At 38.9% G+C, this 26163-nt stretch overlaps 1 protein-coding gene across 49 annotated transcripts in view; it reads left to right on the top strand.

Moving 5' to 3' along the window:
• ZBTB20 (zinc finger and BTB domain containing 20) overlaps positions 1 to 26163 on the top strand; it is a 769297-nt gene that overhangs the window by 596531 nt on the left and 146603 nt on the right. For all 49 annotated transcript variants that reach the window (XR_007457485.1, XM_049629359.1, XM_049629402.1 and 46 more), the window contains one exon: positions 9525 to 9564. The gene's annotated coding sequence lies outside the window, so the exon portion shown is untranslated. The remainder of the gene's footprint in view (positions 1 to 9524; positions 9565 to 26163) is intronic.

Here is a 26163-nt window from a genome sequence, read left to right as displayed (position 1 = left end):
TATAGTGTGTGAACCTTTTAATGTATTGTGGAATTAGGTTTGCTAATATTTTGTTGAGGAATTTTGTGTCTATGTTCTTCGGGGATATTGACCTTTCTTTTCTTGTGATATCTTTGTCTGGTTTTGGTATCAGAATAATGCTGGCCTCATAAAATAAGCTGGGAAATGTTTCCTCCTCTTCTATTTTCTTTGAATGTTTGGTAGAATTCACCAGTGAAGCTGTCTGGTCTTAGACTTTTGTTTGTAGGGAGTTCTTAAATTACTGATTTAATCTTCTTACTAGTAATTGGTCTGTTCCGACCTTCTATTTCTTCATGATCCAGATTTCATGTCTCCAGAAATTTATCCATTTTCTCCTAGGTTGTATAATTTGTTGACATATAATTGTTCATTGTAGTCACCTAGATCCTTTGTATTTCTGTGGTATCAGTTTTAAGGTCTCTTTCCTTTCTGATTTTATTTATCTGAGCCCTCTCTGTTTTTGTCTTACTGAATCTAGCCAAACATTGTCAATTTTGTTTATCTTTTTGAAGAACCAGCTCTTGGTTTTATTGATCTTTTCTCTTTTTGCCTCTATTTCATTTATTTATGCTTTGATCTTTGTTATTTCCTTTCTTCTACTAACTTTGGGCTTTGTTTGTTCTTTTTCTAGTTTCTTAAGGTGTAAAGTTAGGTCATTTATTTGAGATTTTTCTTATTTGAGATTTTTTTTTCTTATTTCTTTAGGTAGGCATTTACTGCTATGAACTTTTCTCTTAGCTGCTTTTATTAGGTCACTTATTTGATATTTTTCTTATTTATTTGAGATTTTTTTTGCTTATTTCTTTAGGTAGGCATTTATTGCTATGAACTTTTCACTTAGAACTGCCTTTGCTGCATCTGTAAGTTTTGGTGTAAGTTTTAGTAAGTCTAACAACTGATGTTATTGCTTATTATACTATGACTTTTCAAAATTCAAGTTTGTGGTTAGCTTGACACCTTTGCCTTTCAATTCATTCCCATCATTTGAAACAGCATAAGCAATGACTACACGCAATTACCATTATCCTCGTTAGGTTGTCAGAGTTAGCTTAATGCTTTTTTTCTGTAGTGATACCGAACCAAAAAAAAAAAAGTTTCTTTTGAAAGGGCTTAGACCTCTATCCTTCCAAATCCTAATCACAGCATAACCAACCTCAAAAAGTCATTAGTAAAGACTAGAACAATATCCTATAACAATTCAGCTATGAAGAAATTGGCATAGTCCATCTCTTTGATTCATGTTCTTATGAAAATAATGTGTTGCAAAATAAAACTATATTTCTCTCAACATTTTTTTAGCTAGATTATTACAGGTTACATTGGGACTGATTTTTTTTTTCCTAACAAAGGTTGAATAACACTCAAAGGCTTTAGTAGCCAAAGTTCATCTTTAGAAATAGCTTTCTTCTATAATGTACTGCCAATTTCTTATGTGTGTGTATTTTGACCTTCCTGATGCCTCTGCTATGGGCTGCCTGTTGATTGGTGCATGTTAGTGCTTTGCTTATAAGAGTTGGGCAATAGTTCAGTGATCCAGTCCAAATGTGGGCCATAGATAGAATAGGCTCATCTTCTATTTAAGAAATGTAGCAAACTGCTTTAAATGAATTTGGTTCAGACAAGGTCATTGGAACTGTTCATCTAACCCTGTGTGCTGTATGTAATGGACACTTCTGCTGAGCTCCAAAACTGCAAGGTAAATAGACAAGAAAGCCAGTAACTTGCCACCTCTGTGAGAGCTTTCCTTAAGTCTGTTATTGGATTTGCATTCTTAATCATATGGGGCCCATTTTGGTCATTTAAAAGGACTTGTTCACTGGTTCTCCTGATGTTTTTGAAGATAGTCCTGGGAATAAAAATAGTGAGTTCTTATATTACTTTCTGGTCTTTTCTAACTTTTTTTTTAATAGGAGATTGAGTTTATATGCATATTCATACCAGGTTTATGAAATATTCAGCTAAATTTCTTAGACATGAAAGAATTAATTGTTAGAATGTTTTAATCTAGCTAATCATTATGTTTAAACTATAGTAGGTTCAAGTACATTTTCCTCAATTCTATTTGTTGACATATACACTTAGCAAATTGAATTGAGACGTAAGCATTGTATATACTATTTTGAATTTAGTAATTTACAGATTTTTTTATTGCCTAATCCTCTTCAAACTGTAGAATGTATTTTACTTGACTGTGTTGTGATTCTGTACAATTTTTAGGACCAACATGTTATAGGATTTTGTAGTCACATAGAGCTAAACATGATGAGAGAAGTTATTGAATCCATCTCCTGACTGGAGGCAAAGCTGCATTTATTCCATCCAAAATAGATGAAGATCTTTCCTATTTTTAAATAGCCATGAAGATAGAAATTTTGTAACTGCTCTTAGCAATCTATTTGATTATTTACCACTTGCACCTTTAGGATGTTCATCTTTAAGTCTTAACTTAAATTCTTCACTGGACAGTTTAATATCACCATGCCCTAGGACAAAAATGTCGATCATTATCTTCTTTATAACAACTCTTATAGTCAGAAAACCATGAAGATATACCTCAGCATTTTCTTTCTGAAGCAAAATTATCCCAGTGTTTTTTTTTAAACATTCACTTTTGTTTTTATAGCTCTTTCTGTATGAGAGTGGCAAAGGGGACTATTTTAAAAAGTTCTGTCATATATGATGCCTCTGAAAAAGACACTGCATATTTTAATTTCACTGTGCTGATGTGGAAATAGCCACAGCTTTTTCATTATATGCTGATGGACAGAGCATTTGTGTTCATTTAACCTTGAGGTTGAAACTTGTTCCCAAAAAAGTAACTGACTCATAGCATTGGCTAGACCCAAGAATAAAGAGCATCAGTTTTCCTAATCTTAAAGCTTATCTTGCCCCCACTCCTAAAACACACTAAAATTAACTTTTCCTTGACCTCTCTTTTGTGCTATTTATTTACTGATTTAACAACTTTTTTCTATCATCTTTGTCTCCTAAAATAGACAGACAGCATTTCTTCAACAAATGTTGGAGTGCGTGCTGTGTTTAGGACACTATGCTAGGCTTGGGAGATTCAAGTGTGAACTGTTAGCAAAGACTCAAAGACAAAGATGTCCTAGGCATGTTCAGGGAGGAGCCAATAGCCTGTCACAGTATATAAGGAAGAAGCAGTGGGGGGGGGGGGGGGGGGGAACAGAAACAACAAACAAAAAACAAGAGAGGTGGATTGGGGCCAGATTGTGAAAGACTGTGGATTCCCTTAAGCAAATAGTTGATGGTGACAAGGACAAAAGTAACATTTTTCAGTCTATATTGTGGAAAGCTCTTTCCAGGTCTTTAAAACACATACTGTGTGCATGCTGTCTTCTTGGTTTAGTATCTAACAGATCACTGGGTATAAGTACCTTCTTGATTTATATCTTTTGGTATAAATTTTATGTCATGATTTTTCCCTTTGAATTAAAAAAAAAAACACTTGAGGGAACCATTTGAGTAAAGACAGCCTTCTGTTCACACTGATCTGGATGTTTCTTTCTCCTGCTGTGCCCATATTTATTCCAAAGCCCTCTGTACCACTAACATGTTACTTTCTGAGTTTACACACTGAGGAGTCTCAAGATGAGTTTCCCCTGTATTAGGCACAACCTTTTTGTGCCAAATGGCATTAATGGCATTTAGCAGTGTTAACCAAATATTTCTAATTGATTGAACCACATGATAACAATGCCAGACCTTTCTAGCATCCCCTAAAGGATATCAGTGTACTATATATAGTAAAAGTCCGTGGTATACCGATCTGTTTGGAATCCATGAAGCTGCAACTGCAGAGGTTTGAGATATAGAAGAAGGAAAAGTTGTTTGGGATCAGATTGTAGAGAGCTCTTGACTGTCATCCTGACAAGAGTTTGGTCTATTTTAGGAGCTGTAAGAAATCATCTTAATTGTATTAAACACATTCAGTCCTTGACACTGCTTTTTGCCCTGCCCTGCACCCTACCTGGCTCCCTGGCTTTTAATTCATTCTTGTATTTCAGGTCCCTATACCTGTAAAAATCAGGAAGACTCAGGAGGATTTGTATGGGGTGTGGTGGAATGTCGAGTTATATCTTAGCAATGTCTCAGGCCTAGAAACAGTCCTAGACCTAAATGCTGAACCTTCGTTTTTAAATCTGATCACCTAAATTTTTTTTAAGGTAGACATGATTCCTTCAGAGTGATATTAACTCATTGAGAGTTAATATAGCATATTGAGGAGAGGTAAGGCATCATTGTGATTTCTTTATCATTCTTCTCAAGATGGATCCAAAAAAGTGGATGGTCTTGAAAAGCAGACCCTAAGATATTAATGACCATTTGTGGCATTTATAGTCTTCTTAGGACTGACCAAAAGGAATGAAAATACTTCAAGAGATTTTTCTTTGGGAAGCTCCGAAGTACCTAGCGGGAGATTACACAGGCTCTGTGTGCACTCTGAATAACCCTTCCCTCTGACTTTAACTTTGTAAACCTTTTGCCAGATAGAAAATAGAGAATTAAAAACCTCAAAATTCAGGGTGCATGAAATGTCATTAAATCTAGCATAAAATTTCTTGAATCTGTCAGATAAAGGAAATCATGTATCCATAGAGAAGATGGAATATCAATTGACAGGAACCTATGAAGCTGGCACTTATTCTGAGAGACATATGAATCTAAAAATCCAATAGTGCCTCAGCCTTTGAAAACACAGAAGCCAGAGAGGTACTAGGAAAATCAATAAGGTAAAAATCTTCATCCTACTATTTGGAATGACTCCCACATAAGAATTAATTAACACAATACTTCTAGAACATGAAAAGGATGTTAAAATGTTATCTCTACCCATAGAAAACAAAGATATATAAACCGACCCAACTTCTAGAAAGAGGGCTGAAGAGAAAAGACTGGAAAGATTAAAGGTGTGTGTAAGAGGTCATCTCTGCCCTGTTGTCACACCATTTACCCTCTTCAGATAGAGGGATAAGTGTTGAACTTCAGTTTGTCTGAATTCCTCAGCTCTGTCATCAATGCTGTGACACATTCTAATTTTCTGATTCATTTGTGATGAATAAGCTCTCTCTTTTCTATTCACAGCACTAAAAGTAACCAATTTTTATGAGTGAGTTATGATTACTTATTTTCCATTTTTGTATTGCACTATTATTTTCCCTTTGCAAAGTTTCTCTCACGCTTTCTCAGCCGGTGTGAATCCCATGTACAAAAAAGCCCTCGGACAGGACCGCTGCCTAGGCTTCAGTCAGTCAAGAGGAATGAAAGACTGACAGCCCGATTCCGTTTTTAACCCAGCCAGATACCTCAGCTGGCAAGTGGCTCAGCTTCCGCACCATAAAATGGGTATAATAATAGCTTTCCCTTACCACTGTGAAATATTTAGAATACAAATCAAGCCAAACCTGTCTCCTTCCAAAGGAGAAGCTTAAACTAGCCTACAAAATCCTGAATGAGCCCAGATTTCAAGGGGAAACATAAAATGGGAAATACCTACATGTAGTGTAATTTAGTGGTTAAAAATATGTAGACTTTGGAATGGGGCAGACTTATTCAGATCCCAGCAGCTGTGGGATTTGGGGTAAGTTTCCTAATTTCTCAAATCTCCCTTTTTCTATAGTAAATTGGGAGTTAATGGTATTTTCTCTTCTAGTCAGGATTAAATGATACACTGCTAATGCTGCTTTTCAAACTCTTCCACAGAGGTGATCCTCCCTTTCAAGTGAGTGATCCAGTACTCAGGGTGCTGGGCCATTGCCTGAAGCAATCTGCCACAAATGAGACTTTTCAGTGATGGCTCAGGGTGCATCCTACAAATACATACAAATTTAGCATTCTACTCATTATGTTCTTGTTTGTTTCACTAAACTAGAAGTTCCATGAGGACCAAAACAGTATCTGTTTTATTCCTCCTATAACATCCAAGAAAATGAATATGTGTACAAATAAGGGTTTAAATGGCTCAGCCACAAGGACAACTGACCCTCCCGAAAGACGGTTATGTCTTTATTACTTATTCTGTGGCTTGGTGCGCTCCCATTACGCTGCTCCACGTCCCTGGATATGCCCACATTCAAATCTGAGAAGCATTTACTTAGCAGGATGCCTGAAACCACAGAAGGTGCTGAGTAAATAGTAACTCTTATGTCTCTGCTCACTACTCCTCTATCGCACTGTTCCTAAGCCTCTATGGAAATCATAAAGAACTAGGGAAGTCAGAGTCTGGGAGGCCTTTAGAGGAGTCTGTGTGTCTCTAGCCACACACACCCATGAAGAGCTCTATTTTCTATACATTTTGTTTGCTTCTGGCTTCAGCTTGGAGCGACTTGTCAAGCTTCCTAGAGGTGATAAGCAGTGGAATTGCATGAGCATTTTCTCCCCTCTCCCCCTAAGCCAAGGGTGACGAACCTGGAATTCATGAGCAACCTTCATGGGGTCTGGAAGATTTTTGAAACTTGGTGTTTCTAAAGAGTTTCTTTGGGAGGGGATTCTCATTGGGATCCATATCACCTGGAAATATTGGAAACCATTGCCCTTGAACGTTACATAATGTAAACTGAAATCAGAATTGATTAATCTTTATTAACAATCCATTTAATTAATAGTACATTTAGTTCCTTGGAGATTGACACTATACAATAATTTCTACTAGAATATCACAAAACACAATCAGAGTTCACCACAAACCACCCCTTTTCCCCCTGTCTACTCTTGCCCCCCCCCCACCATGTATTAAGGTCCTGATTCATTTGGGCTTTACAGTTATATATTCTTTGCTAGATAGTTATGCTTTGAGCCTAGCACGCGTAACGCAAATATTTTTCATCATATGCAAAACTATTATAGATAATTCTTTGCATTTCAGATGAAAACAACTTACAGACGTATAAGGTAAATATCACTTAGGCAGAAAGGGCACATTATCAATAAAATAACAATTTGAACTGAACAGAAATAAACCTATGTAGATTAATACATATTCTCAAAATTGCAGATTGTAATTCAATCAAGAAGTAGGGGCCTTTTGACGTTTATGAACATTTATAAATTATATAAGAGCTCTGAGATTAAATTTTTTGCCTTAATATTAAATTTTGGATAGGTATTATTGTTTTTCATTAATATATAAAGACAACAATTATATCCAATAAAATCTCCAATTTAACTTGGCTTTAATTTGTCTTAGACTGTGACATACACACTGATTTTTCTTTCCATCTTGGATTCCTGTCATTGACAGCCTGTGTGTCACTTAACATCCAGGAAAGATATTTCTTCTTCATTCCAGACCTTGGATGTATTAGTCAATCTGGGTACAATTTATATTGATCTCTTTTGATCACATCAAAAATTTAATTTTGACTGATTAACTTTATGAATAAATGCTCCTTGGAATTTGAAAAGGAAACCTATGTGCTTAGATATAAGAACATAAATGCTAAGTATAGTTTTTAAAAAGCACAATGTATTATTGAGAGTTATTGGGTTTAAATGTGCAAGAGAGAAATGATAAGTGAGTATATTTCATAGATAACCACTAATCATCTTTCTCCTTTTTCTCAAAGGCTGAGGAAAAAAAACAAGCTCAAAAAAGTTGGGAGGGAAGCATGAAAGGAAGGAAGGGGGGAAGGAGGAAGGAAAGAAGGAAGGATGGGAGGAAGGGAAGAAGGGAGGGGGGAGGGAGGAAGGAAAGAAGAGGGGAAGGAAAGAAAGAAAGAAGGAAGGAAGGAAGGAAGGAAGGAAGGAAGGAAGGAAGGAGATTTAAAAAATAGACTAGTGCTATGGTCTAGGATTTTGGCTTATAGAAGGGACTAGAACTTAGCAAAACTTAGAACTTTAAAGTCTTTGAAGACTAGTCAATCTTTATATATATTTCAAGTTTGTATGTACTTCCAATGAATCATACATAATCTAATTGTCTTGCTTAAAGTTTTCACTAAACTCATCAATTTTGTGAAATAATTTGAAAGCATTGGAGACTCCCAGCCTCTCTCATGTTAGCATACATTATGATCTAGGCTGCAGATTTTCATCTTAACTCTTCTTATTCAAGAAGGCGAACACCATCCTTCACACTTACATGTGCATGTACAGGGTTTCACCTCAGCCATAAAGAGGAAACTTTTTCTTTGGAGGAATCTCTATGATAGTGCACCTGTCTAGAAAACTTGTTGAGAAGTGAAATCTCTTTAATTGACAGGGGTGTTTGTTGTTGTTGTTGTTGTTGTTCTGTTTTGGTTTTTTTGTTTGTTTGTTTGTTTGTTTGTTTGTTTTTGCTTTTAGCCTTATTCTACGCCAAACTATATAATCATATCTCTGTACTTGATCTCTTTTAGTATAATTTGTTTTGCATATTTTTAGAGGCCTTATATATAAGTGGTTAAAATCATGGTGTCAGAGAGGAAAGAGTTCAATCAGCATATATTAAATCCTTGATATATTTGAGTGGGGTGTGGGTGGGGAGACCTGCTTTGTTTTTTTCAGTATCCCTGTTTGGTTTATTAATTTCTCATGGATCTTCTGTTACTTCAGTTTTATTTTTCCATAAGAGAAGCTGTCAAAACAGTAGTGTGAGCAGGCCAGTCCCATCATAGCTCATTTGGCTTGTGAGTTGAAGATGACAAAGGAGAATTATCTGATTTGAAATACAGATGGAGGAACTGTTAAGATCAACTCCCCGCAAACCTGAGGTTTTCATCCTTAGAGATGTGTTTTGGGAGACAGATGCTTTCATTTAAAATCATTTTGTCAGCGGGGACATTCCTAGGCTGGAGAGAAGGGGCAGATCAGGCAGTATATGGTCCTCAGTGGACACCAAGCCGACAAGAGGCAACATTACACCGAGTCCTCAGTTGAGGGCCAATGATACACGTACATGTTGAATTTGTCCAGAGGGTCTTCTGCGCATTAAACATACTGTATTTACCCTTAAAAGAGCCAACATTAATCAGTTTCATTCATCTTTGTCAAAATTATCTAAGATTTGCCCTGTGCTATGCGGGATGGCCGTTACCTATTCTCATCAGTGCTGCCCAATAGATATTTATGGAGTGATAGAAATGTTCTCCCTAGAAGGCAGCCACCAGCCACAGGTGGCTATTGAGCACTTGAAATGTGGCTAGTGTGACCAGGAATTAACCATTTAGTTTTTTACTAAATTTTAACTAATTCAAATAGATAAGTATAGGTAGTGGCTACTGAGGAGCACAGCTCTAGAAAGTACTCACACCATTCAGATCAGAATGAAGTTAGCAAAGAAGGAGGTTGGCATGCCATGTGCTGGAGTGCTGTGTTGGTCATCTAGCAGGAGGTCATGGCCTTTGGAAAATTGTATGGGGCTGGATCTCTTTTTCCTTGGGCTCCAGGTAATAAAACAGGTTCCTACTGTTAACCCTTAGGAGCAACCAGTTCTGTCTACAACTTAGATTCGTTCTCCTTCCCCTCACTGGGTTTATTTTTAATTCCTTGTTTTTGTTTTTCAGTTCCTTGACCATCAGTCTGTGGCCTGCCCCTTCTCTTTCTGTAAGTAAAAGTGGTTTCTTTACTTTTCCATAAAGTGTCATATTTGGGAAATTCAGATCTTTATTGGCATGGTTTCTGGTTGACTTTGTTGTGGTTTCCAGCGCTTCTTCACTATGTATTAGCTTACTTTGGGTTTGAAATTGATGCTGTTGGTGCTGGTAGTAGTTGCCATCCATGAGGGAGCTGGAAAGCCCAGGGCCTGGGCGTTGGACTACATAAAGACTGCATTTTTCTCAGCGGCAGCTGCTGTTTGCAGAAGTCACTGCTCCTCTAAACCATAGCCTGCATTCTTCAGTCAGATATCAGCAATAGTTGGGCTTTTGCTCCACTGTCAATCAATGGGCAATTATTTATTCATCAGCTATATACCCATGTCTACATCCCGTAGTTTTTAATTTCAACTTCTACATCACATCTTTCATTTATGGACAAAATTTCCATACCCTTTTACTAAGAAGTGCAAGAGTGAACTATAAGGCTTGACCCATTTAGGCTAAAGTTGTGTGTGTAATCACAAGTCCAGGGGGAAAGAAAAGAGAGAGAAAGCCAGGATTACATCTGCCGAGAGGTTTATAGAAGGTACCATCCTTTTTCAAAAAAGGTGGGGAGTCATTTGAAAAAGGAGAAAAAACAAGAGAGAAAACTTGATTTCAGATGAAAAGAGAGAACATTTATTATTTAAAGCCCAAATCAGGCTGCATCGAATGTGTTGGATAAGTTTTTACCTTGGGCTGCTTGAAAGAGATTCTGTGGCAGTGAACCCAAATAATCATAGTCACCCACTGCATGAGACACTGCCCAAGACACGCTACAGGTGGTGGCAGTCACCTTCTGTGATAAATAAGCATCAGATCTTCCCAGCTGCTTCTCCCTCTCTGGTGAACACTGTCCCTGATTCACAACATTCTGTCCTGCCTCACTGACTTCTCCGAGGTGTTTCTTGTGTGGTCCTCATTTGCACAGAAAGGGGGTCCCATGGCTCTCTTGCACATGTGTGGCTTCCACTAACATTCCTAGAGGCATGTTGCAGATACACTTAAGGGAGCAGAATCCCCCCCAAGGACGGACACTAAGACTAAAGTCCAAAGTGACAGCTGTTTGACAGAGAAAGGAGATTGGTGAAACTCCCCAAGGACGACGGGTGCTGTGTGTAATGCATTTATATAGCAGGGCCGGATCCTCCCTGTCCCTGACAGGTCTTGTTATTCCTTATTCTCCATGTTGATAGAGCGGGTCTGTCAATGCTTTGGAGGGTGTGAATGTACATGCTTCTGGTTACCACTTTGTGTTTCCGTGTCCCTCCTTCAGTTACCTAGCACTGCATATTTCTAGTCCTCTGACTGGCAAATCATTTTTGTTACAGTTCTTTTGTGTAAAAACAGTTCACAGAATAGCTCCGTGTTAGACAAGGCACTAATCCTCACATCACTGGGGATGAGTCAGCACAGTGCACTCCTGCCCGCACGGCTCAGCTATTATGACGTCAGCACCGTAGGGCAAGCCTCAGACACAAGCAGTACAGGGGACTGGAGACCTGTGTCACAGATTAGAAATCGAAGGGGAGACCTTTGAGATAAAAACGTAATTGAAAGGCTGTTTCTGGCTCATAGGAAAATGTGAAACTGATTCTATGATACCTCCACCATTAATCAGGCAGCTTCTAGAGAGATCCTAATTTTTAACCAGAGATAAAGAAAGCTGGGAGAATGACCTGTAATGGGGCTGATAGCCCACTCCTGTACCCCCTAACCTTGTCCCACCCCTGGGCCAGGCTTCATGCTTGCTTGGGTTGTTCCAAATCCCAAGGCTGCTTTTCTTTCAAGGGTGACAGGGCCTGTGATAGCCCTGCTGTCCTCAAGTGCCCCACAGACACAGCTGATGGCTCCAGGGGTGGTGCCCCAGATACCTATCAAAGGGAAAAGAAAAGTTCCTGGGAACAGATCAGAACATTATCTCCCCAGCGCTTCTAGCTCCTAGTGCCTCTTCAATGGCCTTCTCCAGACAGGTGCAGAATGCTGCCTTCTCTCCCTGGCACTGCATTTAGTCCAAAGTCCCAATCTGGATTTGACACAGATTTCAATGGGAACTGAACAGCTTCCAGATGTTCCCCCCCAAGAGTTTTCTATTCCGTTACTCTTTAGCAGAAACAAAGAGGAGCCTGCCGTAACCTGCCACACTGCCTGGAAGCAGGTAGCACAGACTGAGCCTATTTGAGAAACCAGGTTATTATAAATTAGACCTCTCCACGATTCAGACTCAGATTCATTCTCAGAACAAAACCTTCCGGTATTGAAAACTCCCGTGTTGAAAAGGCTGCAAATTCACTGCCTCAGTGGCATTCTCTGCTAACAAGACGTTCCTCCATCACACTCTCTATCCCTCATTCTTCCTTTCACCCTGTGAGAACCGCCAGAAAGTGCCTTACTGCTGCGATCTTCTGCCTTCCTTAGATTGCTAATAGGCTCCATGCTTAGCTTATAGAGGCTAACGCTACTGCTTGGCTTCATTTTGATTAATTATCATGCACAGCTCTTTATTCAGTTTTCAGTCAACAAACATTTATGGAAAGCTAGTTATTGTGCGTCATTCCTGGAACTCCAAGATAAATAAGAAATGCTCCCTATTGCTAAGAATCTCACGGTCTGGTAGGGGTGATAAATAGTAAATAAAGGCTACAGCATGTGATGGACACTGGAATGGAGGCATAAACCAGATATAACAAGAGGAGCAAGGAGATGGTACAAAGGTGTAACAAGGAGCAAAGAGAAAGGAGTGCCCACTTGCAAGCTGGATCTAAAAGTCTACAGAATGAATTGCAGTTTGCCAAGTCAGTGTAGGGGAAGGAAAAGAAAAGGGCATCACAATCACGAAAAAAGCAAGAGCATTTACAAAGTCAAGAGTGTCGAGCAGCAGCCTGCTCCAGAGGACAGTAGCTTAGTATGGCCGGAACATGGTGGTTGAAAGGGGAGCCTGGGAGATGAGGCTGGAAAGTGGATAGGAGGCAGATTGCGGAGGGTCTTGTCAGCCATGCAGGGGAGTTTAGATGTGATGCTGCAGGCTTGAAGAGGCTTTGAAGAATTTTAAGCAAAGAGTGCTCTGGCTATGTAGAGATGGCTGATTGGGAAAAGGGAGACCGGGTCACAAGTGAAAACAAAGGGCCCGGACTGTACAGTGGGGGTGGGAGCGAAGAAGAGAGGCTATCTGGTAGTGTTGACATAGACACTGACATCTGCATGATGCCAGCATATCTTGGCCCAGTGCACAGTCCCTGCCTTCTAGGAGAAAGGTTGATGTGTTATGTGGGGCCAAATTTCAGGCCAAAACACTCTTTACAGGAGCTCCAAAGGAGACCTGAATTTGAATCTGACCTCACTCTGAGATGCTGCCTGCTGGTCTCCAGAGATGTGTGACTCTTTTTCCATAGTAAATTTGGGGGAGTGTCAGGCAGATAAGGAAGAAGCCATTTCCAGTGTCCCGCTTTTCCCTTCTTTCACCTGAAAATGAAACAATTTCTCAGTAATGTCCCCCTACAGCCAAGCAATACCCAACTTCCTATCATTTGTCTATACTGTCCTTTTCTAAGAAGTTCCAAGCCTTGAACTGAATGGCAACATATATACTGCTGGTGTTGAAACAGTTCGGTATGTCTCTTCCTTCTTTCTGAATTAGAGTTCACCATAAATGTGCTTTTCTCTTGTTCACTTTGGGCTGCCAGGACAATTTAAAGGAAATTTTCAACAGCTTATGTTTCATGGACCATGTTCTCTTTGCAAATGGGAGGGTATGTGTGGGTGTGTTTAAGTCTTCTCTATATTGCTTTCTGGAGAAAGGTTTGAGAAGATGAACAAGATGAGGAGTAGGGACCTATTGAAAGCCCAGGTCCCCCCAGTGACCTGAGTGTAGACTGTAGGCTGGTGATCAGATGGTCAATTATGTGTTTGTCAAAACATAGTGGGCTGCATTCCAGACTGCCAGCTTTGGAAGCCCAGCTTCTGCCAACCAAATGTCATCTGGGAACATGCAACACTGGGCACTGTGAAGGAGTTTGAAATAGACCATGCCACAGCCAACCTACTGCCAGTCTTATAGCACCAATATGGCATGCACAGCCGGGCCCCATGTTTCAGAGCTCAGGAATTCACTGTACTAAATTCAAGAGGTCAGATGGGTTCATGTTTTCAAAGGCCCTGTTCTCTGCTTTGAAGATTGTGACTTGCTCCTCAGTGACTTCCAAGAGATTTTTCCAGTCATATCTCTGTGGAAACCACCCTTTTTGTGATGGTTATGAGAGCCTTGTAGAAGTCCCAGAGGAAAGAAAAATATACATACTCACTCTGACAATGACTGTGATTCCGACAGAGGGATTCCAACTCTTAGGAAATTACATTAAAGGTGCATAGCTTTTAAAATATCAGGAACCACCTTGGCAACTTATAAAAAGCAGAAGGGCTTTGCCTATTTTATAAAGTGATTTGCATATACCTGCATAAATAATGTTCCCACCTGTACTTTTATGCATTTAGGTTGAATAAATTAAATTCAGTGATCTTTAAAATATTCACTGTCTTTCATTGCTCAGATACCATTTTCAGGACCCTTCCTTCTAATTTTTTTTTCCTGAGGTAGTAGTGGTGATTTTTTTTTTCAATCTTTTAACTAATTCAGAGAATCAAAACACACTACAGACCAGCCTACCACACCTAGGAGCATTGCTTCCCTCTGCTTGCATTTCTCTTAGCCTTCTACCTATCAGACCATGAGTATACTATGTTTTTCATAAAGGAAAATAGGGGAATATATTATCAAGATGAAAACTCAACACATAACAAGATTAAGCTTCACTACCTATATGTATCCAGACTTGTGCTGATACACATCTCAGGGACATACTCATATTAACCTTTTTCCCCCCTTTAGCCACTGCGACCACCCCTTCAGAAACTATCCAGCCACTAACCCATATTAATTGTAACTTGATCCTTCAAACCACAGCTTGGTCAGTGGGCCAGCTTCAAGCACAATCATCCTGTGAGATATTATTAAGCACTTACTAAATACAAAGAATTGTGTTTAGTATGGGGTTAAAACATAAATCTAAGACATTGCCCTTGCTTGCTCTTAAGGAACTCAAAATTGGATTAGCAAAAGAAGTTATACTGTTGAGTATTCCATATGCATATAAGACAATAAGTGACAGTTCCAAAACAAATGATACAGTCCAGTAAGTACTATAGGATTTCATTCATGAAAGAGAGCCTTGAGGGTTGGAAAGTTTCATGTAAAATATGATTTAGCTGGGTCTTGAAAAATGGCTAGAATAAAAAAAAATGATGAAGAGCAAAAAAAAATGATATTTCAAACAAAAGAATAAACCTAAGTTTTGGAATCTTTGAATGGGTCCAATAAATGGCACGGCTCTTTCCCACTCAAGTTCTAAACCCATTGAAAAATAAGACAAAAGGACTTATAACCTAGGGACCAAAAATTTTTGGTAAGGCTTGGTTGAAAGATGTAGGATGGATGAGAGGTAAAATGGGCTCATTGACTCCCTTCCCTTCTATCTATACTTTGAAAAAGCCCTCCCAAAGGAAAATTGAATCAGCATAAGATCAATGCTCTTCCAGGTTACTAACTCCCATTGTAGGAAAAGAAAGAGAAAGAGGCTAAACTCCTGCTGTTACAAACCTCAATCTCAGTTCACCTAATTAAGAGACATGGAGCAAGAGCAATCTTATCCACAAGATGATTCACCTCCATGGGGAACTGTAAGGAATGAGGCAGAAACAAGTTATGTTCAGAAAACTTCCTTCTGAACACTAGGAGTTGGGAAGAGGCATTCCAGCCAGCCCCCTGATGCATGGTCTGGAAAGCAAGAGAAGGAAGTACTGAGTGAGATGAAAATGTGAACCATAGCCAAAAAGGTACCATCTAAGGAGACATGCCTTGGGTTGGAGCCTGTAGCCATAGGATTATTGGAGATCTAAACTGAGGGTTTCTTTTTAGAGTCTCAAAGTTACCTGAATCAGAACCCCAGGACACAGGCAAGAAATTAAGATAATGGACTAAAACCTCATTGGGAAAAAATATAGAAAAATCTTGTCTTTAGTTAAACTAATAATCACAGTAAGAATTAGCATGTGTTGAGTGCTTGACTTATTTTAGGCACTGGACAAAATACTCTTAACAGCTACCTGATTTAACCTTTAGAGCTAGTCATTAGGTAGATGCTATTGTGATCCTAATTTTGAAGATGAAACAGAGATTTAGCATGTTTGAGTAATTTTTTTCAAGAATGCCTAGTGAGTGATAAAGATAGAATTTGAATACAAGACTATCTGTCTTAAAGTCCTTGGCCAAATTTGATCAAACACAAAGTGAATGTCTACTAAATGCTGAAGATAATGGAAAGCAAAACAGATATGGCCGCTGCCCTACTCGACTTACAGTCTAGGGGATGGAAGGCATGCTAATCAAATGGTCACACAAAAGAACTTGTAATTACAAACTGTGCTTGCCCCTATGAAATATAAGTTCCAGGGGCTCTAAGAGCAAATAGAAGAGGGGAATCTAAGTGAGTCTAGGAGTTCACAAGGACCTTCCCTGGTAAGTGACATTTGAGCTACCATCTGAAGATGAAAAACAAGAAGTGAGATTAGGTGGTGGTAGAGGTTTCCAAGGAGAGGGCACAGCATAGGTGAAGGCATCAAATAGAGCTGTATAGAGAGAATGAAGGGAAGAGCAGCTCAGGCTGAGGTTGAAAAGACATATAAGGATGTCAGCATCTTTGTAGGCTGTATTAAAGACCTCCCTAAGAAAAAGAAAACTTAAGAAGGAATGTGCCATGATCAATTTATATTCTATTTTTTAAGTTTATTTATTTATTTTGATAGAGAAAGCAGGGGAGGGGCAGAGAGAGAGAGAGAGAGAGAGAGTCCCAAGCAGGCTCCATGCTGTCAGTGCCGAGCCCAACGTGGGGCTGTTTCACAAACTGTGAGATCATGACCTGAGCTGAGATCAAGAGTCAGATGCTTAATTGCCACCCAGGAGCCCCAATTTTGTATTCTAAAATGATTGTGCTACTCTTGCACATTTATTGCAGACAGATGGAAACATCCACACAACAACCTGTACACGAATGTTTGTAACAGCTTTATTCATAATATCCCCAGACTGGAAACAACCCAAATTACCTTCAATGAGCAAGTGTTTCAACAAACTGTGGTATATCCATACCATGGAATACTACTTAGCATTAAAGGGTATCCCTTGATACATACAACAACTTGGATTACTCACAAAGGTATGATGCTGAGTGAAAAAAAGCCAATCTTTTTTTTATTATATACTTTATGATTCTATACTTTATGATTCTATACTTTATGATTCTATTTATATGGCATCCTTAAAACAACAAAACTATAAAGATGGAGAACAGATTAGTGGTTGGCAAAGGTTAAGGAGTGGGGAAGAGATGGAGCTGCCAATGGCTGTCAAAAGGTAGCACAAGATAGCCTCACGATGGCACTATTCTGTATCTCCACTATAGTGGTGATCATGCAAAACTACATAAGAGATACAGTTGCACTGAACTAAACACACTCGAAGTGCATATAAAACTGGTGAAATCTGAATAAGATGGGTAGATTGTACCATTATAAAACCAAGGTCAATCTCCTGATTGTGATATTGTACTATAGTTATGTAAGATGTCGCTATTGGGTGAGACTGGGTAAAGGGTATACCAGATCTCTCTGTATTATCTCTTACAACTGCATATTAATCTGCAATAATCGTAAACTTAAAATTTAAAAACAAAAAAGCTCAAACTAGTCCATCGTTGTGAATGGTTTCACAGGAGCAAAAATAAGGAGGCTATTATAGTATAACAGACAAGAGATAGACGAGGGCAATTACTGGGAATGGAAGAAAAATAAATGGAACCAAGAGATAATACAGAAGCAAGACATACAGGATGTTCTCATGGGCTGGATATGGGAGATGGAGGAGAGAGAAAGAGCAACCGTGACTACTGGTTTATGCTCATAAAACTGTATGGAGGTTGGTGCCACTCACAGTTATGTGAAATACCAAAGGAGAATGGGAATTGAGGGAAGATTACACGGTCTGTTTTTGAGATATCTAGTGTGAGGCATTTCTGGTAAAGATAACTGAGCATATTGAATAGGCAGGTTAATATACACAATTGGATATTAGAAGTAGAGTGAAAGCAAATAAGGCTGTCGGCAGGGATGATACTGCCTAGGAAACAGGGTTCCATAGAGAAGAAAGCCCAAACCAAGACTTGAAGAACTCTTAATATTTAATCAGCGGGTAGAAAAAAAATGAGGCTGTGAAACACTCTCGGAAGGAACAGCTAAGGAGATAGTAGGAAAACCAGAAAACATTGGCACACACGTCAAGAGAAGAGAGCATTTTGAACAGGGTGGTCTGTAGTAAGACATGCTGCTGAGAAGTCAGTCAGAGACTGAAAATTGCATTTAGTATGTTAATGTGGAGGTTGCTGTTGACTCTGGCAAAAGCTGTTTTGTTGAAGTGGTAGAAGCAATAACCTGTTTGTAATGGTATGGGGAAAGAGTGAGAGGTAAAGAAATAGAGAGCAAATGTGGATAACTCTTAGAAGCTTTACTATAAAGGAAAATGAGCTAGAGTCGTGCTTTGGGAAGGAGACAGTGAAGTCAGAAGATTAGAGAAAAATGGAAATATTGGTATTTTTGTATGCATATGGGAAGCATACAGTAGAGAGGAGAGATTCAGTTTATGGAAGGGAGAAGAGGTTGGGATGATTAGTAATGTAAGATTCCTGGTAAGCCTAGAGACATGGAATCCTGAGCATAAATGAGGGATGGGAGGACGCACATCTCTTCTACCGCTAAAGAAAGAAAAAGGAAAGGATGGGGGCAGATATGTGCCACATACTGAGAGGCTGAGTGGTTTCTCAAATGATAGCTCCTGGGGGTCAGGGTCCTGCTAAGAATAAGTGAGGTGGAGATTTGAGGAAAGTGAAAGTTTAAAATAGTTCTTGGGACAAATGGGACACTAAGTTGACCAGAGCAACCTAGGAGCATTCTCCTTGGCAATATGGAAGGCCTAGGTGAGTCTGGAGGGTTAATATTGATATCCATCTGTCTTGGGTGATTTTCTCCAGCAATTCATTGACCAAAGTGGCAGTGTAGAGAGATGAGTACCTGAGTTCAAATTCAAATGGGGTTTTACCCAGTACGTGTGTAAAGATTTAGGGGTTTTAGTTTCTTTCTCTCTTTCTTCCTTTCTTCCTTCCTTCCTTCTTCCTTCCTTCCTTCCTTCCTTCCTTCCTTCCTTCCTTCCTCCCTCCCTCCTTCTCTTTCTTTCTTTCTTTCTTTCTTTCTTTCTTTCTTTCTTTCTTTCTAGCTGAGGCCAAAATAAAAGGGCAGGAAAAAGGCTCAGTTCAGTTCTCCAAGTATCTAGGGAGCACCTACATTACACGAAGCACTGTATTGCATACAGAAAAAAAACAGAGGTGAATAAGGCACAATTCCCTGCCCTAAAATAGCTCATAGTGTAGGGAAGTTTGGAGGTTGCCATTTGGTCCAAAAGTCCAGGAACACATGGTTAGATAACTTTTATCAAAAGACACAGAAACCCATGTCATTCCTTCTTTCTTCTGGCTGCTCCTTCCTCCCACCCTGGCATTACCTAGTTACTTTCTTGCTTTCTCAAAAAATATCTACTGCCTGCCTTATTGCCAAGCCTCTAACATGCATCATAAACATGTGAGTGACAATTCTGACTTCTCCCGTCATCATTTTGCTAAAATATGATCATTTAGGAACAATTAGATGATCTATTTGAAGTGTGATGTTAGTACTGTGTGAATTTTCTCTAAATGTTAAGAACTGGCATCTAACTGTACAGAAAGGCTATTTATTTAAAAGAGGGAGAGAGAGAGGAAGAGTGGGTAGGCAAGAGGAGGAAGAGAAGAAAAAGGGAAGGAAGGAGGAGGGAAGGTAGTGAAGGAAAGGAAACTAACTACAGAAGATCTTATATTAACAGCCCATCCTGTTTTTCAGAGGAACCCCCATTCAAAATGAATAATTGAGCCTCCGTTTCTAGTGGTGGCCTACATCCACAGCCTCCCCAAAGCAGCTTCCAAACCTGGAGACATACCAGAGTACTAGAGAATAATTAAATCCAGCTTCTGGCAACCTAAGACATGAACTGGAGAATGTGGAAATTCCTAATTTCCAGTAGAAGTAGGGTTCCTTACTCAGATTTATTCTGAGCATTATAAAATGGTAACAGAAAGAGGTGGTAGCAATGGTAGTTTTCCTTTATTTGAACACATTCCATTATGCTAGCTAGATTCCTCTAGGAAATGACATTAGGGCCATTTGACTCAAAACTAAATTGCAGCTACATCTGGGGTAGAATTTGGCAGCTGTTGAGCAAAGCAGCTGTATTTTTTTAATATTTACTTCTTTCATGACTCTACAATTCACACATACTGTAAAATATTAAGAAAGTATAGAGTATAGAGAAAATATCTATAATGCCACTATACAGAAACAACTATTATTAATAATTTTTCAGATCACCTTCTAGTCTCTTCTCTGGATTTTAACATAATTGGGCATACATTGTATGTGTAGAGTTGTATCTCATTTTTAGTTAAATATTATATAAGTGCTTCCTGGTGTAATTACAAACTCTTTATAAATGCCACTGTAATATCCGAATAGTTTTTTTATCAATCATGCAACCCCCTGGAATTTACTGAGCTGTGCCCTCAATATAGATATTTGGGTTATTTCCAGTATTTCAGTTTTAAAGTCCTATATGGCAAGAACTACAGTGTATCACCTGGAATTGTCCAACTCGAAGGAATGTTGAGGCAGGCACTGATGTCACCGATCAAGAGAGTGGAGAGGCAATGATGTCATCCTTTTAAGAGAGACACTAATCACTAATGACTATCAAACTCATATTTGAATTTTTAAGTAGCTGTTACAGGGTTTATATAAGCTCTCTTACCCTCAAAATAAAATTCTGATTTTTAGTTCTAGAGTATACACTTAGTTTTGTTTGCATTTGTTACAATGATGATATACAATGAAGAACATAAAATTCATTCAAAATCTCACTCCACAAAGACAACCATGATTAACGCTTTAGGAAATACATTTCCATACTTACCGATTCATCTGTCTCTTTTTCTTTCTCTTTGTCTTTTTCTTTCCAAAATGAAAGGAAGAGCTGCTTACTCTCTAATCTGCTTTTTTACTCAACATTGTAATAAGCATTTTTCATTTCATAAATATACATCTACATTATCTTTTTGATAGCTACATTGTACTCTATGGATAATTTATTTAGTCAATCACCTATTGATGGACATTTAGGATATTTGGACTTTTTGTCTAACTAAACAATGCTACAATAACTGTCTTTATACACACATACATTTTTAAAAAGCCCTGTCCTGATTATCTACTTTGGATAAATTTCTAGTAGTGGAACTATGAAAGTAAAATTTATCTATTGCTAAACTGTCCTCCAGTACATATGTATCAAGTTATACCTCCACCAATGAAAAAAGACACTTCCCATTTCCCTGCATCTTCACTAATTTGGCAAATGCCAATTTTTGTGCTTTTTGCATATAAGTGAATATTTTCATGTTGAGGGTATGGGATGCTTTTTCCAGGCATGAAACCAAAGCCTAAAAACTTAAAGAAAATATATTAAATTGTAATTACATGAAAATAAAAATCACTGTGGTAGAAAAAAAAAACTTAACTGGGAAAAATTGTGACCTATCCCTAATATTTTAAGAGTGGTTGTAAATTAACAATGAAAAGGTGAATGACACAATAGAAATTCGGAAGGGCAAACGAGCAGTCTAACACATGTTTAGCTGCTTAGTCTCATTCTTCACTGCAAAGACAGTGCTCCCCAAAGTCCTGCGAGCACACCTCCAACACTGTTTCCTTTTCCCCAAGGGCATCACCAACCCTCACTGCCTGGGAAATACGGTGGGGAGCAAAGCACCAGTCAGGGAACCTGAGGAGTCTCTGGGTGGGGGACGGTTGGTACTTCTCTTGATTACACTTTTTATATTTATATTTATATTTATATTCATATTCATATTCATATTATTTATATTTATATTTATTTGGTATTGCCATCCCCCATTGAGGCAAGCTAATTGTTCACTCACATGAGTGTAAAAATGATCATCTGCGCTCTGCCATCAGACTCCAAAATCAATAAATTATTGGGAAGGGAAAAATACACACTGGCAACATTGCCTGATCCATGTCTCCAGGGCAGAATTGACACTATTCTTCTACCAGATGTAGATAGAGATTTCTGGATGTTCTCATAAATAAAGTGCTAGAGGCCATGTCATCAATGTCCTCCACCTTTCCCTCTCTCTTTCTGACTCCCATGTGTATTGCTACATACTTAATGACATGGAATATTTTTCAGCAACTTCAGGGAAAGTGAAAGACGCTGGAGAGGCAGAAATGCCACACTGACAGCATCAGCCTCTGCTTCCACAGTACAAACTGTGACAGGGCGTCTTCCCTGCGTTTTGGGATAGGGAGTGAGCGTCTGGAATCTGGGAGTGAGTTCCCTGAGTCTTTCAGAGGAGCAGGAGTTGTACACAACTGTTCTGAGTGGTAACTGGAGCATTCTTTCAGCACAAGAATTTCATTTGCAGATGATAAGGGATGGCATGTACTCCAGGGCATTCTTTGTCCGTCTTTGGCAAACAACTTTGTACAAGGAAGTCTTGTGTGCCTTAAATCCTTAGACAGTGTCCAGAAAGAAATAGAGGCAAAACATGTCAAACATTGTATGGAAGCCCCGTTAGGCCAACCACAAGCTAAGGCGAGCGGTAGGAACTGGGCCTAGTTAGCAGCTTGTTCTCTACCTGAACAGTCTAACTCCCCAGGAGGTGGGAGGAAGGATATGGTTAAGAGCCAGGTTGTCAGTAGTGCCTGGTGCTGTTAGAGGCCATACAGCTAGCTCAGTGTACCCAGGGCTCAGAGTGCTGAATGTCTGGCTTTCTTATGCCCTTAGAAAACTTCACCTATTATACACCTGCCTCTACAACATAGCTTATACTCAGAGGCCAAATGAGGACATGATTAAGGTTGAGTGCTATTAATTAATATTATGAGTATCTCTCTTGTTCTTTCTCACCCTTCTCTTTTCTTCCCCAAACATCGTGGTTGCCTGTTCAAAGCTGGAGAGGGATATCTCTATCTCTATCTCTATCTCTTTCTATCTCTATCTCTATCTCTATCTCTACCTCTGTCATCTCTATCTCCACCTATATCTATGTAGTACCTACACAATCTACTTCAAAGAAGTTTTCTACTAGGGCACTTGCAGAGGCATCTTCTACAAGAAATCTTTGTGGTGATAAAATTAAGATTTTTTTCCATTAAATTCTTCTTTTATGTATTCTTTCTCTAGCCTCTTTCTAATTCCTCATTTCTCCTAATGTGGGCACACTGACGACAAATCGGGCATAACTTCCTTATCCCAGAGAATCATTTTCCAGGTAATTATTTAGAGTGGGCCACCTTACCCCTCACACTTTAGTAGGCAAAAATGGATTCCATATTTAGTACCCCCTTGTAAATTTCTAGGATTTTGGGTATGTAGAAAATAACTATCACCTCTAAATTAAAATTGACTCTGTATTTCGAGTAAGGGAAGCATGTGTCTCATGAGAGAATTTGAGGAAAAGGTACACATAAATCCTTTAACAATGTCCTTTGGTCTGGTCCTTACAAGGAAGTCTAGGACACATAAGAGAAGTAATGGGAAATCTGCAATTAAAATCCTCTTCTGGGATTTTTTTCCTCTTCTTTTTTTCACATCATCACAAGCCTTGGATAATGTCTACTATATTGGTTCTTCACCAACAGCTTCCACGTACTCCTCTAACCAGTTTTATAACAGTACTTTTTGGTAACCTTTAGGAAGAATCGTAATGCTATTTACTTTTCCCAAAATGCATGAAGCATCTGTTAACAGGGTGTCTGCATACTATCTATGCATCTACATATAAAGAATTGATTTCTTCATCATCTTACTACCTCCAGTCATGAACATCACTCATCTAGAATATATTCAGAGGCCAGCCATCTCACAGCGGGCAGTGTGTTTACCACTCTGCCCTAGCTCTCTAATATACCTAGGGAAAGAGTTTCAGAAACATACACCAACATCCAGAAAACTACTTCAGAGATCTGAATCTTGGTGCAGGAATCCAATAGTAATCTTCTTGGCCACTATTATTTGGAATTTTTCCCTTTTACCCAAACAACAAAGAACTACAGCCAAAATACTTGGAAGAATTCCTTTTGAGCCCTTTTGGTGTTGGATTCTGGTTTATTCCTTCTTAGAAAATGGGGGATTACATTTAAATTCCAGATAAATGTTTTTACCTAATAAGAAACGAATGTGTACTTTTTGACTATTATAATAAAATTAAATTTCATGAAGTGCGACATCTCACACTCCTCTCTAGTCTGGGATCACCAAGAGATGAAGGTCTTCTTTAGTGAGGAGACAGAGAGGATAGCCCCCCAAATGCATGTGAACTTTAAAACAAGAAGGGATGCAACTAGAAACCAGAAAAACAACAGAGCACTGTGCACATCAACAGTAGCAACAACCCTAAAATGAATTAGGCTTTAGTTAAGATGAAATAAAAAACATGCACTGTAGATACTCATCCATTTTGAGGACTGTGCAGAATTTAGTTCTTCTCAACTCTTAGCAAAATTCTTTTTGTAAAAATAACTTGATCTAAGAAAGATTTCCCCACACCACAGTCAGATTATTTCATGGGAACAGTACACCCATTGGCAGACCACACTGACTTGTGGACCAGCCTGAGGATCCAGGGAAAATAGACTGAGTGACCCAGAGGGACAGAGTCAGGGCCAGCTGTGGACAGGAGTCTTCACCATATTCCAAAAGCTACCCCAAATCAGCCATTTATTTTCTTTCCTAACAATAGGCATTGGAAAACTTAAAGATCAAAGTTCCTTTTAAGGCCTGAGCTATTGATGTATTTAAATAGAGATTATTTCTATGTCAGCTACAACTACTTTTGTCTGTGGTTTAGGCCCTCAAAGCAGTCCCATACAGGAACACATGCACACACATACGCCCATGCACACCCAATCTATTGATACAAGCTTTTTGTGTACCTATTAGATGCATTACAAATTTGCTTTTAATGGGCCTCTCTGCATTCCAACAGAAATATTTCTGGATCTCTCCTGGCTCCCACAACATTTGCTGGGTGCACATTTAATAGGTTTTAGCTTTACTGCCTGAAGATGGAATCAGGGACATCTACCTGCACATGACAGTGCTTTGGCTCTTGCAGTTGCAGAACTTAATGTATGTATCAGTAATGAAAATCTTAATTAAGAAAGCTGCATCATTGTCCACGAACACTCATTTTTCTCCCCCTGCAAAGCCCTTTGTGTATTGCAGTATATACCTGGTCCAGACAGACAGAGCCCTCGAAGAGCTTGTCTGGCAGATCTTCTCTTGATTATTAACAGCCAGCAAATGACAAAGTCTCACTCTCCTTTTGTCTTGAAGCTGAGGCTTAGAACAGCAGAGCACACAATGTACTGTAGGGTTTGTTTGTGTTTTTTTAAACTCGCTTTTATTACGTTGGTGGGTTTAAAAATCCGACAGTGTTGATCAAAACTAATTTAGGTAACTTAGAGTTGCCAAAACACTAGCAGATGCATATTTACACATATACTCTCAGAGAAATGTAATTTTCCATATAGAAACAATGCAAAAACATAAGAAAGGACAATTTTAAGCTGTCTGCCTGTGTTTCTGGTGCCTTTGGCCTCCAGTGCTTGAAGCCTGCCATATCCCTACTTATGTGACCTTTGCAGTTACTTCTTTCCCTGTGCCAATGAGCATGAGCCAATTTGTCATTTGTGCAGACAGTAAGAAGCTTTGGAAAATGGAATAACTTTAGGGAGACAACTAAGCATACCCATAAAAAATTGAAAGACTTATTAAGAAGGCCATTTGAAAAGGTGGCCTGTAATTATATTTATGAAACAATGGCCAATTATAATATTTTAATAATGCCCAAATCATAATTCCCAAAACATTAAGTTAATTTACTTAAAATTCTCCTAAAAGCCTCAAAGCATTTCACTCTTCAAAAGTAGCAACTCCTACTATTAGTTCCATGACCTTGAACCATGACCTGCATCATAAGGATAGAGACTAATGCCTCATTCGCTTGTGTATTGTTCGGTCTTCCGCATTTTCTAAGTCTCTGGTCTATAGCATTAACCATTTTCTGGAAAGGCCATGTAAATAATTGAATTGGGCTCTAGCCATATACTTATATATCACTTCTACTGGAATAGAAGGACGTGGCTACCTAAAGAAGGTCTGGTAATAAATATCTAGGACCTGTCTTATTACCGTATGTATACTGTGCTCATTAAGAGGGGAGCAGACAGACTGTCTAATGGCACTAGTGTGATCTATTTATTTACTCTACTTCTTGGAACTTAACATGCTTTAGCT

The sequence above is a fragment of the Panthera uncia genome, chromosome C2, assembly GCF_023721935.1.
Source record: "Panthera uncia isolate 11264 chromosome C2, Puncia_PCG_1.0, whole genome shotgun sequence".
NCBI lineage: Eukaryota > Metazoa > Chordata > Mammalia > Carnivora > Felidae > Panthera > Panthera uncia.
This window is presented reverse-complemented; position numbering and strand designations above follow the sequence as displayed.